Genomic DNA, 17,666 nt, shown 5'->3' with positions numbered 1-17,666 from the left:
CTCCTTGAAATAAAGTTGAATTTCCCCCTGTTCTACCCTCAGAGAAATAGGTTGATATTCTACCTGGTTACACTAAGGCCCTCAGGAAAATAAAAGCTGGTGCTATATCTAGTTACATACAAGCCCTCAGAGTAATGAAGTTGTTGCTTCTAGCATTTATACACAAACCTTTAACAGAAAGTCTTGGACAGACCTACTTCTTGCAAACCCAAGATTTACAAAGGTAAAGCAGTTTGTAAAATTACTGTGTTAAGAGGAAATTGTTATATAAAAATGAGTTTAAGGAAAAAGTTTCAAAATCGTAATGTTCTGTAAATTGTTATAATAAAAAGAGGGGAAATGTAGCGTTCAGGTTTCAGGAGGAATGCCAAAAGAGCATTCTGGAAAACAAAGTCTCCAGGACTCTGTTGCACATGCACAGTGAAACGCTTTATCGGGACTGGTTAAGAAGGTCACATGCTGTGACACATAACAGTTCAAACTGGTTGTATAAGTTACTGTTCTTCCTTAATAAAGGATTCTGTTCCACACCACATTGGTGTCAATGAGTCCATGCAGACTTATTCTTTAATTTTTTAATAATACTCCTACAGTGTCTCTTGTGTGAGGAGCTCAGAACTGCCCCCAGGACTGGAGGTGTCTCAGTAGCGCCCAGCACAGGGGTTGCCCTGGCCCTGCTGCCACACCTGTGCTGGGACAGACTAGGGGACATTGGCCTCTTGCCCATCTGATCACACCCGGCTTGTGTTCAGCTGCTGTCACCAGCATCCCCAGGGCCTTTACCACTGGACCACTTCCCGGCCACTCTGCCCACAGTGTGTAGAACTGTGTAGGGTTGTTGTGGACAGTAACTACAAAAAAATACAGGACAATCAGGGGCTCAGGAGCAGCCAACAGGGGATTAGGAAAGGCAGGTACCATGACCCAAGGGGCAATGGTTTTTACAAATTCTCTTCAGGCAGAACAAAGACACTACTTTGCATGTTAGGGAATGGTTTTTATTATATAGTGACTGTAACTCCAGCAACCCATTATTTAGGGTGTACCAGTTGAGGGACCCTGCAACCTCTTCATATCCCAGTCAGGACCTGTGGTCACCCAAACTCACTCCAGGACCTGGCACTGGGACCCCCTCCCTCACTCCAGTAGCTGCACTGGGACCCCACTCAACCCATAGTTGACACCATAGCCAGGGGCTTCCGCACTCCCAGTCTGACTCCAGTAGCCACTCAAATCTGCTCCCATCCCCAGGTCTCCCAATTATCCAGCATTCAGTTCTTGTAGCACACACTTCCCCTGCCCAGTTTTGGTTCCTGCCACTGGTTCCATGGCTGCTTTCTCAGCTCTTGGGCTGGGGAGAGTTTAGGTTCATTCTCTTTTGTTCCCCAGTTTCCAAGTTGAGCAGCTCCCAAACAGTGACCCTTGCTGGGATAAACCTTCTTACCCCTCTGTCCCTGGGACAGACCAGGCTTGGGTCCCAGTGTTGCCTCCCTTGTCACCTGCCAGTCAGATTGATTTCCTTAGTGTTACAATCTGCTTATGTTTGGGAATTAAAGAAAGAACTCCAGGTTCTAATATTCCCAACTTATATGGAGTTATATGTTGGTATCAGAAAATGGTAACTTCACTTTTTTAACTGTAAAAAAGGCAAAGAGAAAAAGAAGGAAAAATAGAGAAAAGTTGGAAAAACTAAGGATACTTTAAAAGCATAGGATAGTTTTACCACCACTTGCTACCTTTCCTATGAGATGTCAGGAGGAAGGAGAGATTTCTGCCTTTTTGTCTCTGCCACTTGTGACCTCTGGTGTCTGAGGTTGGCAACTGGCTGGAATGCAGTAACACTTGTCTCTGGAACGCAGCTGTGGTGGAGGTCAGGTTGCTGATCAGCATGGTCCCTACAACTTAGGTGTGATTTGTGTTCCAGTCAGGGCAGGGTACTTGCACTGTGTGTGTCAGGCACGACTCTGGCTCTCAGGAGTATGATAGGAACACAGGAACGGGGTTTCTGCAGCTCAGACTTGTGTCATGGATGGTCTTTGGTTCCCCAGGCCGGCAGTGTCTCTGCTCAAGGCCACTTCAGGTTGTTCTGCAGCTGTGAGTACTGGCGGGCGATGGTGACACCACCATGGCCAAGCCTGTGCTCACTGGGCTCCATTTACTACTGAGCCCTGGCACAGTGTCCCTGCAGATCTCCTATGTTCTCCTGGCAGTTCCCAAGGCTCTTCAGTAAAGGATTCACCTGCCATCAGCTCTGTCACACTCTATTACCACAGAAAGGTTAATCACAGATCATTCACCTTCTGCATGGTTCCTGGCCACACAAGCAAAACCTGAACCAGACCTGAACCCCCTGAAGGTCACACTGTGACCCTTATCACACCGAGCCCTTGGAGAACAAGCAAAACCAGGAACCTCCTTAGAGTCTATTCCTTGACCATGCTGTAGAGAGTGGCTTTGGGAGAAGATAAAAGCCTTCAGGCACTGAGCTAAGGAGATCCCCTTCCACAATGGAAGGGCTGGTGTGGAGCCCAGCTCTGTGCCAGCAATGCCCAGGACCTGTCCCTGTCTGTGATCCCAGCATGGACACACAGTAGGACTGTGCCCAAGCTGCCAGTGCACTCAGGCCTTGCACTCACAGTAGGGTGTGGAAAGGGAGTGTGCAAGTGGAAACGGCAGCCCTGAGAAGACCAAGAGCTGCTGCTCCCTGGCAGTGCTGCTGGGCTGGGACTTGGTTCCTGTCGTGGTTTTGCTTTGGGTTAATTTGCTTTCCACCCCCCACACAATTAATACTAGTTGAGAGTAAGTTTTTGCAGACAAAAGAGAGACGGGATTTGGGGAAAAATAGCATAAACATTTATTATTAGTAAAACAAAAACTGCTAATAAATTAAAAACTAAAAAACTATATCTACGACAATTTCTACTCAAGTTGAAGTGCTATATATATACAGAAATACTTCCTCCCTTTTTATACTAGTCCAAGGAGAAGAAGTAGTTTCATTCTGTATCTTTGGAGTTTTAGTTCTCTCCCTCTAGCAACAGATTCTTAACAGCAACAGTACTTTCATTGCAGTTGGAATTTCTTCTCTCTCTTTCTCGCTCTGTGTTGGCTTCCAAGATTGGGCTTACCCCCCTCCTGGGCTAAGACCAAAGGCTGGGAGTTACCCAGTCTTGAAGGGTCTTCTTTCCATAGGCTTGCAAGGGGACACTTGCTTACTATGGATCTTCTTTCACAGGGTTACAGGGGATAATGGCTTAAGAGTTCACCCCTGTTTCCCTATGGAGGTCCCTCCCCATGGGAGAACAGTCCTTGATAGACTTCTCGGCATGGGTCCAGCACGAATCCACACACGCACGGATTCCAACATCTCACATGGACCGTCTCGCTCCAGCATGAGATTTTTCAGGGTTATAAAATCTTCAACAGCAGTATAGATCCACACACGCACGGATCCTAGTATCTCACCTGAGTCGTCACTGCTCCAGCACAGGTTTCCCTCAGGGCCACAAATCTCCACCAGGACTCTGCCTCACTTCAGTCTTTCTCATGAAGTCCTGGTTCTCTTTGGTACATTCACAGACTCCTCCATCAACCGCATGGGAGGTCTTTTTACTCCAACAAACTTTTATAAGTAGCAGGGGTTACTTTTCAGTCTTTTCCCTGCTGAGGAGAGAGAGCAAAAAGGCAGGGGGGAACAAGCCTCCCCCCTTTCGCACTTTACTTTTCTTGCTGCAGCTTCAGCTGCCAGCTTCGACCTTGGAAGCTCCATTATCTTTCGGCTGGAATTCTTCCACAGCGGTTTCTGTCCAAGCAGTTCGTCTTGAAACTTTTTTTTTCTTCCCTCTCTTACAAGAGAGAAGGGAGGACTTCAGTGCTGCATCTGCTCCCCCCACCCCGGCCCAAGTCGGGGGAGGAGGGAGTCTGGCCCTGCTTGGGCCCGCTACTCCTCTCCCCTACATGGCTGCTGCTATTAATTCTAACTGCGCCAACAACCTTCTCTTCCGTTTTCTTGAAGATGTAATTAGCAAAGGCGTTACTGGACTTTTGATTGGCCTTTTTGTCCGGAAATTACCTGGACAAAACCATCCTCAGCCCCAGGGATGGGCTGATGGGCAAAACCACGACAGTTCCCCATCCCCTCTGCAATCACATGGTCCTGCAGGGAGCTGTCCTTCATGAACCTCTGACAAGAAGGATCAAACAAGTCACTGCACAGCCCTTTATTTTGTTTAACTACTCAGAGAACAAGATTCCTCACTGAGGCACTCTCATGGTCAAGTTCAATAGGTAGACACAGAATTAGAAGGGAGATTCCTTATAAAATTTCATTGTGCACAGAACTATGACAAGATGAACTCAATGACCCTGACCAAAATGCTGAGAAGGCAGGAGGGCCCTGGCATGAGTTTCATTCTGCATGCTATGCAGAAGACAACAGGAAGATTGAAACTTCTGAAGAGCATCCCATCATGAAACTCCTCAGAGAATCCTTGATATCCTGATTCCTCAGGCTGTAGGTGAGGGGGTTCAGTGCTGGAGGCACCAACGAGTACAGAACTGACACCACCAGATCCGGGGTTGGGGGGGAGACGGAAAGGGGCAGGCAATGTGCCAGTGCTGAGGAACAGGGAGGCCATGGTCAGGTGAGGGAGGCATGTGGAAAAGGGTTTGTGCTGTCACTGCTCAGATGGGATCCTCAGCATGGCCCTGAAGACCTGCACAGAGGAGAAAACAATGAAAACAAAACATCCAAGGGATAAACAGGCACTAAACACCATTGAAGGAATGTGAATTCCTAATGACACTGTAGAGAGAACAAGATATCTTAGCAAGAAGCCCTGGGATGAAGAACTGCTTCCACTTCCTCCTTGAGATTCTTGCATTAATTAATGATAAGCAAAACTAACAGGGTTTGTTGTCTCTTGTAGTAAATCTCTATGGTCTTACTTTGTCCCACCAATCTTTATAATTGTAATGACAAATTGCTTGTCTTTCTGTTTGAAGAAAAACATTCCCCTGTAAATCTCTGCTGCCTGACCTCAGCTATGAACAGATGGAAAACGTACCCTCTCTGTCCTACCTTCCCCAAACCCTAAATATACAATATATATTCAATAACTAATTCAGTTTGTACATGCAATCTGGGGCCATGAAGGTAAACACTACACATCATGAACCCAAGTTCCCTGAGGCTGGAGTGTGATCAGGAGAGCTTGAGGATGTGTGGGATTTCAGAGAAGAACTGGCCCAGGGCACTGCCTTGGCACAGGGTCAGGGAAAATCTATTGGCTTTGTGCAACAGAGCAGTGAGAAACCCAGTGGTCCAGGCAGCTGCTGCCATGTGGGCACAAGCTCTGCAACCCAGGAGGGTCCCGTAGTGCAGGGCTTTGCAGATGGCAGCACAACCATCATAGCACATGGTGAGGAGGGGAAACTGTGCTGAGATGAAAAAGGTAAAGAGAAAAAGACCTGGGTAGCACATCCTTGGTAGGAGAAGGTTGTGGTGTCCCAGAGGGAACTGTGCATGGCTTTGGGTACAGTGGTGCAGATGCAGCCCAGGTCTGTGAGGGAGAGGTGGAGCAGGAAGAAGTCCCTGGGGGTGTGCAGGTGCTGGTCGCAGGCTATGGGGCTGAGGATGAGACCGTTGCCCAGGAGGGCAGCCAGGGAGATGCTCAGGAAGAGAAAGAAGTGCAGGAGCTGCAGCTACCGCCTGTTTACCAATGCCAGGAGGAGGAACTGCGGGAGGGAGCTGCTGTTGGACATTTCTTCTCTCTGGGAATGGTGGACTGTTGAAGGATGGTATTGACAAGTTAGGAAGACTTCTGTAAAGCAAGCCCATGCTCTTTTCCAAATTGCTCCAAATTCTTTCTTTTTCTAGGAAATATTACAGGGTCAACCGGAAATGTGAGAAGCCCTGACACGTCCAGCATCCTCTTGAAAGAAGGACCCTGCCCTCTCCTGTCAGAGGTTGCTCCTTGCCCCCAGCCCTTCTCTCCCAGCCCTGGGAGCAGCTCCCCGAGACAGTTGAGAGTTGCCCCTGGCGGGCAGCAGAGTCCCTGCCCAGCACAGCACCCTGGGTTGCGGGACCCTGCTCTGCCCCACAGCCTTGGGCACCCCTGGTTGCACCCCTGGTTGCACCCCTGGCTTCACAGCTCTTCCAAACTTCCCTCCAACAGCCCCCCCCTCCCCCCCCATCCCATCAACTGCCGCTGGGTCAGCTTTAGAAGACACCTCCAGGAGCTGTTCCTGCATGGCCCTGCAGCCACAGACTCACGTGTGCAGCAACCCTGCCAAGATTCCTCTTGCAGTGAGCTCTCAGCCATCCTGCTAGTACTGAGCCCCCTTCAGCTCTGTCTGTGCCCTGCTGGTGTCCCTGAGTTGCCCTGACAGTACCCTCAGCCCTGCTGGGTTGTGCAGAGGAGCTGCTCCTGGGCAGAACTGTCTCTCTGTGGTGCTACCCAGCTTGCCAGGAGCTGCCTGTGTGCCAGGAGCCTGGTCCAGCTCAGTAGCACAGTAACAGCCCTCAGGCATTTCATCACCCTCTGAGGGGGTTGGTGATGAGTCCCTGAACATCAAACCCCGAGGAGAGTTGAAGAAACCTCTCAAAAAATCCAAGTGAAATTCCAAGTGTAAAGTTTCTTGTAGTGCCAAGGAGTCCCACTGAGGGACCCAACAGAGAAAACATCCACAGGGTCTTGTTAGAGCACAATCCTGCAAACAGGGATGATGGGTCACAGAATCATCAAGGTTGAAAGAGACCTTCAAGATCTTCTTGCCCAGTTGTCAACCCAGAGCCACCAGAATCACCCCTAAACCACATCCCAAAGTGCCACATCCAGATGCCACTTGAACACTTCAAGAGACTCCACCACCTCCCTGGTTCACTTGTTCCAATGCCTGAACACTCCCTGTGTGGAAAAAGGTTTTTTTTAACATCTAATCTGAACCATCGGCCAGTTTTTCACCCAGCAAACAGTTCCCTCATGCCAACCATGAGTAGCCAGTTTCTGCAGGAGATGCTGTGGGAGATGGTGCCAAAGGTTTTCTGGAATTCTAGAGAGACACATCCCCAGCTTTCCCTCAGCTACTGAGTGGGTCCCTCGTCAGAGAAGCAAGTGAGGTTGGTCAGACAGGACCTGCCTTTCCCAAACCCATGCTGGCTGGACCTGATCCCCTGGTTGTCCTGCACGTGCCATGGATGGCACTGAGGATGATCTGCTGCATGGACTTGCCTGGTACTGAGGTCAATGTGACAGGCCAGGAGTTGCCTAGAGCCTCCTTTTGACCCCTCCTGTGGATTGGCATCCCATTTGCTTGTTACCAGTCAACTGGGACTTCTGCAGTTCTCCAGCACTGCTGAGGAATGAGTGAGAGTAGCTTGGTCAGCTCTTTCTGCAACTCCCTCAGTACTCTTGGGTGCATCCCATCTGGGCCCAGGCACTTGAGAGGGTCTCACTGGCAGAGCAGGTCATTGACCATTTCCTCCTGGATTGTGAGGGTTTCACTCAGTTGCCCATCACCAATTTTAAGCCAAAACCTGCCTGCCAGATGTTCAAGAGGTCAGTTCTGTTGCCCCTCCTTCCTTCTCCAGGATGGGGGCCATGTGAAACCACTGCCCCTTGTCCTGGCACTCCAGGACCTTGTCCAAAGTCTCTCTCCATCTTTTGTGTTGGTGCCCTTCAGGCACTGGAAGGCTACAATGAGGTCACCCCAAAACCTTCTCTTCTCCAACCTGAACAATCTCAGCAGAGATTCCTCACAACCAAGCTGCTCCATCCCTCTGATTCTCTTGGTGGTCCCCTCTGGACTCACATTTCAACAGCTCTATGTCCTTCCTGTGCTGGGATCCCAGAGCTGGAGGCAGCTCTGCCAATGGGGCATTACAAACACAGATGTTCCTTATGGAACAAAGGACCATTGTGACACTGCAGGGCCTTCTGGAGACAAAGGAACCCTGGGACACTGTGGAATCTCATGGAATCAAGGGAACACTGTAACCCTGGGAAAACTCATGGAATTCAGGGTCCATTGTGACATTGAGGGGGCTCATGGAGTCAGGAGTCCATTGGGACAGTCTGGGGCCTCATGAAATCAAAGGAATTCTGGGACACTGTCAAACATCCTGGAACCTAGAGTTCCTGGTGACATGCATGTCCTCATGGAACCAAAGGAGCCCTAAAGTATTTCTGAACCTCACAGAATCCAGGGCTCATTGTGACCCTGCAGAACCTCATGGATTCAAGTGGTCCTTGTGAAACTGCAGGGTCTCATGGAAGCCAAGGATTCCTGGAACACTGCAGAGCTCATGGAACGAAGGGGTTGTTATAAGTAAATGAAATTAGGTTGAAATATAGCAATAAAAATTTATTGAAGATTTATATAAAAGGCAAATAAGCAAAAGAGCGCACTGGGTGGTCGGAAAGGTTCCTGCTCCACTCACAGCATGCAAGCACAGTAAGTAAAACCAGTAACTTTTATTCCCTTATCAGTTCCCCTCCCATAGTCACTTGTTATCCTTCTATTGGATCCAAGTTTGCAGGTCTGGTTCTAGTTGGTTTCCCTGCAGGTCCGTTTCAGTTGCCAGGCGCTTTCCTTCCATAGTTTCAGTTAGTCTTTAGTCCTTGAGGCCTAGTGTGTAGCTTAGTGTGTTGGTATCTCCAGATGTCCATCTTGGATACCTTGTATTGTTCTCATTTTTGACCCTTCGATCCTTGTCCTTCCTTTCATTACTTTATGCGTGTGCTATAATAAGTTTCTTAGAAAAATAAGATACAAAATACTTATTCAGCAAGGCACAATAATTTGTCTTTCTAACTTAAGAACTGCAAGCTGCATGCCTGTTAGCTTACAATGCTGACAGATTCTGCAACTTACAGTCTCCCAACCTTAACAGAACATTGATTACAATAACATATATATAGGTACATAAGAATATAACATGCAATACAATGTAATGAATAAACTACTACTACTAATTTGATGAGTAAATTTAAACTGCTACTACTAATTTATTACAGGGTCACTGTCCCACTGCAGATACTTATAAAGCACAAGGGACCCTTGTACAGTGCGAAACTTCCTAGAATCCAGGGGGCATTTTGGGACTGCAGGGCCTCATGGAACTAAAGGAACCTTTGGAGACTGTGGGAGCTCATGGAATCAAGGGGCCATTGTGACCCTTCAGGGTCATATGGTCCCAAAGGGACCCTGTTACACTGCGGACCCTCATGGAATAAAAGGAACACTGGGACACTATGAAACCTTGTGGAATCAAGATGCCATTTGGACACTGCAGGGCCTCATGGAACCAAGAGGCCACTGGGACACTGCGGAAACTCATGGAATTAAGGGACCATTGGGACACTACAAAGCCTCACTGAAGCCAAGGAGTTCTGAGACTGTGCATCCTCATTGAACTAAGGGGCTGCTGGGATATGCAGGGCCTCCTGGAACCAAAGGATTCCTGAGACAGTTTGGAACCCTATGGAATCAAGGGTTCACTGGGACATGTGGGGCCTCCTTGAGCCAAAGGAACCATGAGAATTTTTGTGGGAGCAAGTTAAGGCAGCAGCAGTTGCATTCAGTTAATTCGCATCAATAATGTGTTTTGGCCTTGACTGGTGTTTTTGATCAAGAGAGTGCTATTTCCCAAAGTGGAAAACCACTTGGACTGGTCTGCATGGTAACCTGTGTTTTTCTCTGATGGTTGAACACAGTCCCGACATGAGGCGAGCGGAATGTGTGGGCCTACAACTCCCATAGTGCCCCGTGCAAGGTGGGGGGGGCGGTGATTGCCTGTGGCTGTAGCGGGGTATTATAGAGGCTGAGCGTGCAAAACGCCATGTTGGCTGTGGGTAATCATGGCAGAAGCGCTTCACTGGGCGAGCTGGTGGGGGCTGCGGTGAGAGCGAGGTTCTGGGGAACCCCTCGAGGCTGCAGGGAGCGCAGCTGTGTGTGTGGGGCTTCGGGGGTTCCTGAGGAGCAGAGCACAGGGCCTTTGATGGCGTTCGATGGGGGATTTCCCCGCCCTGGTTGCACTGTGCAGGTGTGCCGGTGGCGTCATGAGGAGGGAACTGCAACTCCCATGAGGTCCTGCGCGATCCGCCATTACCCCTCCTGTCACAGGGGCCTGACGGACCGACCCCAGGGAAAGGGGACCCTAATGCCACCCCCAACACCAGAGACCCCCAAAACTGAGCACACAGAGACCCCATAAGGAAGGGGGACAGGGATCCCCTAAAACCTAGCAGTGGTGTTCAGGGCATCCCCCAGGGGAGGGGTTCTGGGGGTGCCCCCCAAAGTCTGGGGGAGAGATGTATCACATTCGGGTAAGGGAGGCCCAGTGCCCTAAGTATAGCCCAGTGATCTCACACTGTCCCTCAGTATGGCCCAGTGATCTTGCAGTGAGCACCCAGTAACCCCCAGTATGGCCCAGTAACCCCCCCAGTTACCACCCAGTGTGTCCCAGTGACCTCCCACTGCCCTGCAGTATGGTCCAATGATCCTCCAGTGAGCACCCAGTAACCCCCAGTATGGTTCAGTAACTCTCCAGTGTCCTCCGTGTGTCCTGGTAATCCCGCAGTAACTCCCTAGTTGCTTGGCAGTCCCGCAGTGTGCCCCTGTGCCCTCCCAGTATCTCTCAATAACTCCCTAGTCCCTCCCAATGCCCCTGGTTCCCCCCAGTGTTACGAGCCTGTAGGAATAAGACAGGAGACCAGCGGGATTCTTGAACAGGGCTGCAGGTGCTGCCCGAGCAATGCTCCAAGCTGATCTGCTTTATTAACAAGATGGAGGGATTTTACAGGGTAGGTTGGGGAAGGTGCTAGAAGGTAGGAGAGATATTCAAAACTTGGACATGGGATAGGTGGAGGGTACATGAATAAACATGAAGGGGTAGGATAGTAACAAGGTACAAACAGGGATTGGTTGAACAGATGTGGTGCCATGAACTGTCCAATGGTAGTTCATGGCAACCACATGGCAACCATTTTGAAACTTGAGGTTTCAACCCAGCAATGGTTTGTAGCCCAAAAGTCACTTATAGCACAGTCTTTTTACACCACTGCAGTTCTGTTGTCCAGTGGGTTAATAAACTCTTCTTTTCCTTGTCCATATGGTGAAATTCCAGAGAGGTTATATCTCCAACATCTCCTCCTTTTTTGTTTACAAAATTAAAAAGCTGGAAAATATCTTATATAACATATTTTTTTTAATTTGATATTTCATAAGTCAATATTAACAACAAATAGAATAGAAAGCTAATCACAATTTAGTTGAGGTAGGGCATTTAAATAAAAACTATAAAAAGAAAATACAAGTTTACATGGCATTACATCACAAATTGATCAACGAAATACAGGATTTACATATATATATATGGAACAAAGTACAATACATGTAAAATCAACAATTTTTGACACAAGAACAAAAAAGAGCAAGAGTTACATTAAACTTGAGGGAAAAACTGAAACTACACTTTCTGTTGGAGTGCTATGTAATAAGATTGATCTCAAAGGTTTTATTATCTGGTTTGATCACTGCTGTTCTTTAGAAGAGACTACTTTTGCCTGTGGTAACTTTTTATGCTGTTATTTGTAGTGTGTGTAATGCAGAATTTGGTTAGCTTTATCTTTTCTACCAGAATGTTCAGATGGTGAAGATTTTGAAAGGCTGTTAGTTAAACTAAAATTTACAGTGATGGTATCTGTGTTAATTGTGACTTGTAGTATTAAACATTAGGTCATAACAATTTGGGAGAACAAATACTTTTTCAACAAGGAAGAACTTGGTATATTTATGAACTTTTCAGCACTTTAAAGGTTCTCAAGTTGACATACACTTTCTCACCACATTCATGGAGACCTCCTTTCATTCCTACAAACACACACTTGACTTTACCTTTTAAAGTTAATCATTGAAATTTGACTGAACAACAAATTGTAATATCAATTTCAGCATGAGGACTTACGACATGCATGTTTTAAAGTAAACAAAAAAGTGTGACAAAAGAAATTATGGGTAAAAAGAAACATTCTTGTTGTTTTGTATTACACTACCAGTGTTCTAACCTTATTCTTCATTATTATTTCCATTACTTCTGTTCCCCCCTTTTTTCCTTTATAAAAAGTAGTGGAAAATAAGGTATTGTTTTACAAGGTGTTATATTCTATTTTTTCTTTAGAGGGATTTTGTTGTGTTTGTTTTAGTTTTGCTGTATTTTTTATGTTTGTTAATTTTTATTTTTATTTTTAATTGTTGTAAGAATTTATATAATAATTTTGAGAGGTGTCATTAACAGGATTTTTACTGTAAATACAGAAGATATTTATTAAATAGTAAAATAATATATAAAACAATACACAAAAAACATTCAGATGTATAAAGATGTGCACAGTTTCAAACTATTATTTGTTGTGCAACTTGTTACTATTTTGGCATGAATTTTCTGTTATTTTCTCAACATCATTGTTGTTCTTTTGTCCTGTATAACAAAACTTAACAAAAGACATTAATAACAAAATTTTTGTCATAGACAATAAGTAAAGATATTGATTTATATATGAAATACAAATATTATTAAACTAAAAGAGCAGTTGCAAAATTAAAGTGCAGTTATAAACATATCTGAATATTTGAATTGTTAGCATGATTTAAAAGTTAGTTTGTTGGCAAAAATATCCATGAGCACTGTAGCCTTTTGTTGTTCTTGAAAGCAAATTTCCCTGACTGTTGTAAATTTCGTATTTTACTATAATAATATTCCCATGGTTTTGTTCTGTGTATTGTTGTGGCATTGGATAAGGGGCTTGTCGTGGAGTTCTGCGATGTCTTCTCTTTCAGTGAACAGTTTGACTACTAAGATAACATTGTTACAGTTTTTGTCAAAGATGCCTCTGGATTGTCTCTATTTCCCTCAGTTGATAAATCAGGGATTTGGACAGGTTGAGAAGTGATGGTTTGTAGTTGGAGACTTGAATTGGAGTGTGCATCTGTTGACAAGCTGGATTCACTAGGCCACTCAGTGATTTTAAGTGAGAGCCTTAAAGTACCAGTTAATGTTTGTAGGGCGGTGCCATCTTGCTGGATGTTTACGTTATCAATGGCGGAAGTACCATGGGCGCTGCCATTTTGATGTTCAGGGACTTTCGGGGTAGTGTCAATGACAGTCACGGAGGAGGGGAAAGGTGATGTGCAGGTAGGTGGGTGTAGTTCCACAGCTGTGTCTGGATTTTACTCAGCTCATGGTTTTTGTTTTACAGTCTCTTTTAGTATTATAAAAATTGTTTTCCAGACATTTAAAGTTTTTACAACTTGACTGTCTCCAGCAAAGATAGCATTTGCTAGCGCAGAACCAATTTTTCTCCATTCCAAGTAAGTTATGATTTCTGGAACAGGGTCTATGTTTTTGTAGATTCACTTGGTTAAAGCTTGTAGAGAGTTCTTGTTTAAAGGGTAATCATTTTTCTGAATTAAATTCTTCAAATAATTGTACATAACTTCTTCCCTTGAAGGGTGAGCTTCCATATTAATGTCTTCTATTTCTTGGGGGTTTTGGACAGGGGGAAGGATAGGGAAGGGATTCCTGCAGCTGCTCACCTGTCAGAGGTGCACTGGATCCTGCCAGCTGAAGCCCGTATCTGCTGTTCAGCTGTGGTGCTCACCAGACTGCACCTCCCCAGTCAGGTGCAGGTGAATGCCGTTGAGAAACAGGGGAGTTCTTTCAATATGAGAGACTACAACCCTGTCTCACGTTGCAGCGCCATTTGTCATGAGCCTGTAGGAAGACAGGAGACCAGCGGGATTCTTGAACAGGGCTGCAGGTGCTGCCCGAGCAATGTTCCAAGCTGATCTGCTTTATTAACAAGATGGAGGGATTTTACAGGGTAGGTTGGAGAAGGTGCTAGAAGGTAGGAGGGATATTCAAAACTTGGACATGGGATAGGTGGAGGGTACATGAATAAACATGAAGGGGTAGGATAGTAACAAGGTACAAACAGGGATTGGTTGAACAGATGTGGTGCCATGAACTGTCCAATGGTAGCTGACACTTGCTTCTAAGAGTGTAGTTCATGGTAACCACTTGCAACATTTTGAGGCTTCAACCCAGCAATGGTTTGTAGCCCAAAAGTCACTTATAGCACAGTCTTTTTACACGACTGCAGTTCTGTTGTCCAGTGGGTTAATAAACTCTTCTTTTCCTTGTCCATATGGTGAAATTCCAGAGAGGTTATATCTCCAACACCCCAGCGTGTCCCAGTATCTCCCAGTAATCACCCTGTGCCCCCCAAAGGTCTCCAACTGTCCCCAGTGTGTCCCCAGATGTCTTGGCCTTTCTGTGAGTGGGGTGGGCAGGGGGGTCTTGAGGGGGAGATGGAGGGTTAGGGACATCAGGGATGGGATTTGGGGACAGTGGGGAAAGGATTGAGGACAGTGGAATTGGAGGCATCAAGGGGGGAATTGGTGCCATGAGGAGACCCTGGGGACATTTGAAACACCATGGAGGTCTTGGGGTGTCAAGGGGAGAACTAGGGACACCAAGAGGGTCTTGGGGACACCAGGGGAGTCTCAGGGCACACCTGCTTGTGGTGCTGCCCCTCCTCTCCCCCCGCAGGCCCCATTAACCACCTCCAAATGTTCCCTAACACCCGTTTTCCCTTTAATCCCCTTCCCCCACATATCTCTTTGATTCCCCAGTGCCCCCATGACCCTTTTTAACTCCTCCAAATGCACCCAGGGCCTCCCAAAAACTGCCAAATCCCCATCCAACCCCCCCAAAGAGAGATCAGTTTGCACTCTGGAACACAGTGGATTGTACTGGAAGGGCACTGGACTCTAATGGAAAGGCACTGGGGGGGCTCAGGTGTCCCACAACAATGTGGTCCAGCTCCAGGAGAGATCCGGGGAGCAGTGAGGAGGTACTGCTCTGTTCTGGTTTGTACCCCTAATCCCTTAAGCCCCTCCCCAGTTTCCCCAGGACCCTCCCAGACACCAAAGTCCCCCAGGCACCTCCAGGCTCCTGACTTGGTCCTGTTGCCCCTTGAGCATCTCCAGCTGCTGCAGAACCAGGCATTTCATGAGCAAATTTGCAGATGACACCAAGTTTGGAGGGAGTGTTCATCTGCTGGAAGGCAGGAGGGCTCTCCAGAGGGACCTGGACAAGCTGGATCCATGGTCTGATTCCAAGGGGATGAGGTTCAGTCAGGCCAAGTGCCGGGTCCCGCACTTTATCCACAACAACCCCCGGCAGCCCCACGGGCTGGGCACAGAGTGGTTGAAGAGCAGCCAGGCAGGAAGGGACCTGGTTGTCTGGAGTGACAGGAAGCTGAACATGAGCCAGAGTGTGCCCAGGTGGCCAAGAGAGTCAATGGATCCTGGCCTGGCTCAGGAAGAGTGTGTCGGCAGAAGCAGGGAAGCGATTCTTGCCCTGCACTCAGCACTGGTGAGGCCACCCCTGGAGTGCTGTGTCCAACTCTGGGTCCCTCAGTTCAGGAAGGAGGTGGAAGGGCTGAAGCAGGTGCAGAGAAGAGCAATGAGGCTGGGGAAGGGACTGGAGCACAAGTGCTGAGAGGAGAGGCTGAGGGAGCTGGGGTTGTTGAAACTGGAGAAGAGGAGGCTCAAGGGAGACCTCATCACTCTCTCCAACTCCTTAACAGGAGGTTGTAGCCAAGTGGGAGTTGGTGTCTTCTCCCAGGGACCAGAAGTAGGACAAGATCTTCAAGGCTTGATCTTCAACTGTGCTGGGGGAGGTTTGGGTTGGATATTAGGAAGAAATTTTTTACAGAGACAGTTAATCAGCCATTGGAATGGGCTGCCCAGGGAGGGGGTGGAGTCACCATCCCTGGAGGTGTTTAAGGTGAGACTGGATGTGGCAACAGTACCATGGTCTGGGAACCACTGCGGGGTTGCATTAATGGTTGCATTTGATGATCTCGGTGATCTTTTCTAACCCAACTGATTCACTGATTCTATGAATCCCATTCCTATGGCAGCACATGTTTGAGGCTCTATACACATGGTGATAGATATGTCTAGACATATATACATACAAGTTTAGTCTGTAAAGATGTGGTGTTAAAAAGCAGGATAAGTTCTGGGATGGTTCTAGAAGGAGAAAGAAGCCCACGGCCCAGTCCAAACAGGAACCCCTCAGCTTCTGCATCATCTCCCTTGCCTGCAGGTTCTTGTCCTTGAGACCAGACCCTAAGGCAACCCTGCGAATTGTCATGGAGGTGACTCCAGAGCTGGTTCTGGGGTGACCCTGAGAATAACTGCAAGGCAGAGGTGCTGCTGAGGAAGGGCCCCATGCTAGGGAAGAGGTTCAGCTGTGAGTGCCTAAGCAGTGAGAAGGACCTGTCTCCATCCCCTCTTTGCCAGGTGAGCTCGGGAAGGAGCCGTTGGCCATGAAGATGGGGCTGACCTGAGCAGGCCCAGACCTCACATCCTCCCACTCAACGCTGGCTGCCCGGGGGGTGTGGGAGAGACCCCCAGTCAGTGTACCCCGCACTCAGCTGGCAGAGAGAGAGTCAAGGGACTGGGACACACGTGAGGGACAGCCAGGGACATCGCAGGGACACGGTAAGGGCACAGTCTGTGGCAGCAGAGTTACCCAGGACTGGGGCAGCTGGGGGTGTTGGTCCCAGTTGTTGCATGGCGACCTGGTTCAGGAACAGCACGGCGACTGACTCCTAGCCCCTCGAGCCATTAACTCACAGACACCAACATGGTGGATGGTAAATGGCATTTATTGGTCTGCAGCACAGCTTTAAATAGTGTAGATTTGCAACGTCATTTCCATCCACTTACATCACCACTTAAATATTATTGGCTACTAAGCATTGGGGGGTCCCTATCTTTCCGTACATCCCAAGATCTTCCGGTTGCCGGACCTTAGCTACCTAAATTTTCCCCCTCTCTATGCCATATAAAAGAGCATAATATAACAAAGTTAAAACATCATAGAAGTGCAGGTAATATAGGGTAGCAAAATTTAAGGCATAACAACCAGTTGAGCACCAAAACCGAAGGAAACAGACAAACGCCAAGGGTGTGTTGCGACAAGCTGTCGCAAGACAACTGAGAACAATACTGAACATATATTATCAAAGTAGCTGCTGTTGCTCAACCAGTATGATGTTGACTGATTCTAAACAGTTTTTGATGAACGACACAAGTATGTTCAAAATGCAAGGCCCAAAAATCAGTGCTACAAAGATTATTGTGACTGGACTGATGAGAGAGGATAACAGAGGGGTAAGCCATGGGGATTGGTTAAATAATGATGTGAACCAATTTTGTTGTGCTTCTCATTCCTTTTTTCGTTTTTCTAACCTTTCCCGTAACTTAACTATGGCATCTTTCACTATTCCAGTGTGGTCTGCTTAGACACAGCATTCTTCCTTAAGAGCAGCACAGAGTCGGTCTGTTTGTAAAAAGAGCATATCTAGCCCTCTGCAGTTTTGTAATACTACTTCAGATAATGATTTGAGTTTGCAAGGGCCGTTATTGACTCTTCGATCCTGGTTATGTCCTCATGTATTGCCACTTTTAAAGTGCCAAACTCTTTGTTTTGGAGTACCAGAGATGCTATCCCTGTACCCACTCCAGTACCTTCTGCAAGCATCAGCAGGGCTATTGTTAATGCTGTGATAGGTTCTCGCTTTGTCAGA

General features: G+C 47.3%; 1 pseudogene; it reads right to left on the bottom strand.

Annotated features, from left to right (window-relative positions):
* Positions 1-4,420: 4,420 nt before the first annotated feature.
* LOC114071047 lies at positions 4,421-5,763 on the bottom strand (annotated as a pseudogene).
* Between the last annotated feature and the right edge of the window lie 11,903 nt (positions 5,764-17,666).

The sequence above is a fragment of the Empidonax traillii genome, unplaced genomic scaffold (genome assembly GCF_003031625.1).
Source record: "Empidonax traillii isolate 1590-97213 ecotype Southwest subspecies unplaced genomic scaffold, ASM303162v1 scaffold1805:size59584, whole genome shotgun sequence".
Taxonomy (NCBI): domain Eukaryota; kingdom Metazoa; phylum Chordata; class Aves; order Passeriformes; family Tyrannidae; genus Empidonax; species Empidonax traillii.
The sequence above is the reverse complement of the archived record's forward strand: the minus strand, read 5'-3'. Positions and strand labels throughout refer to the sequence as shown.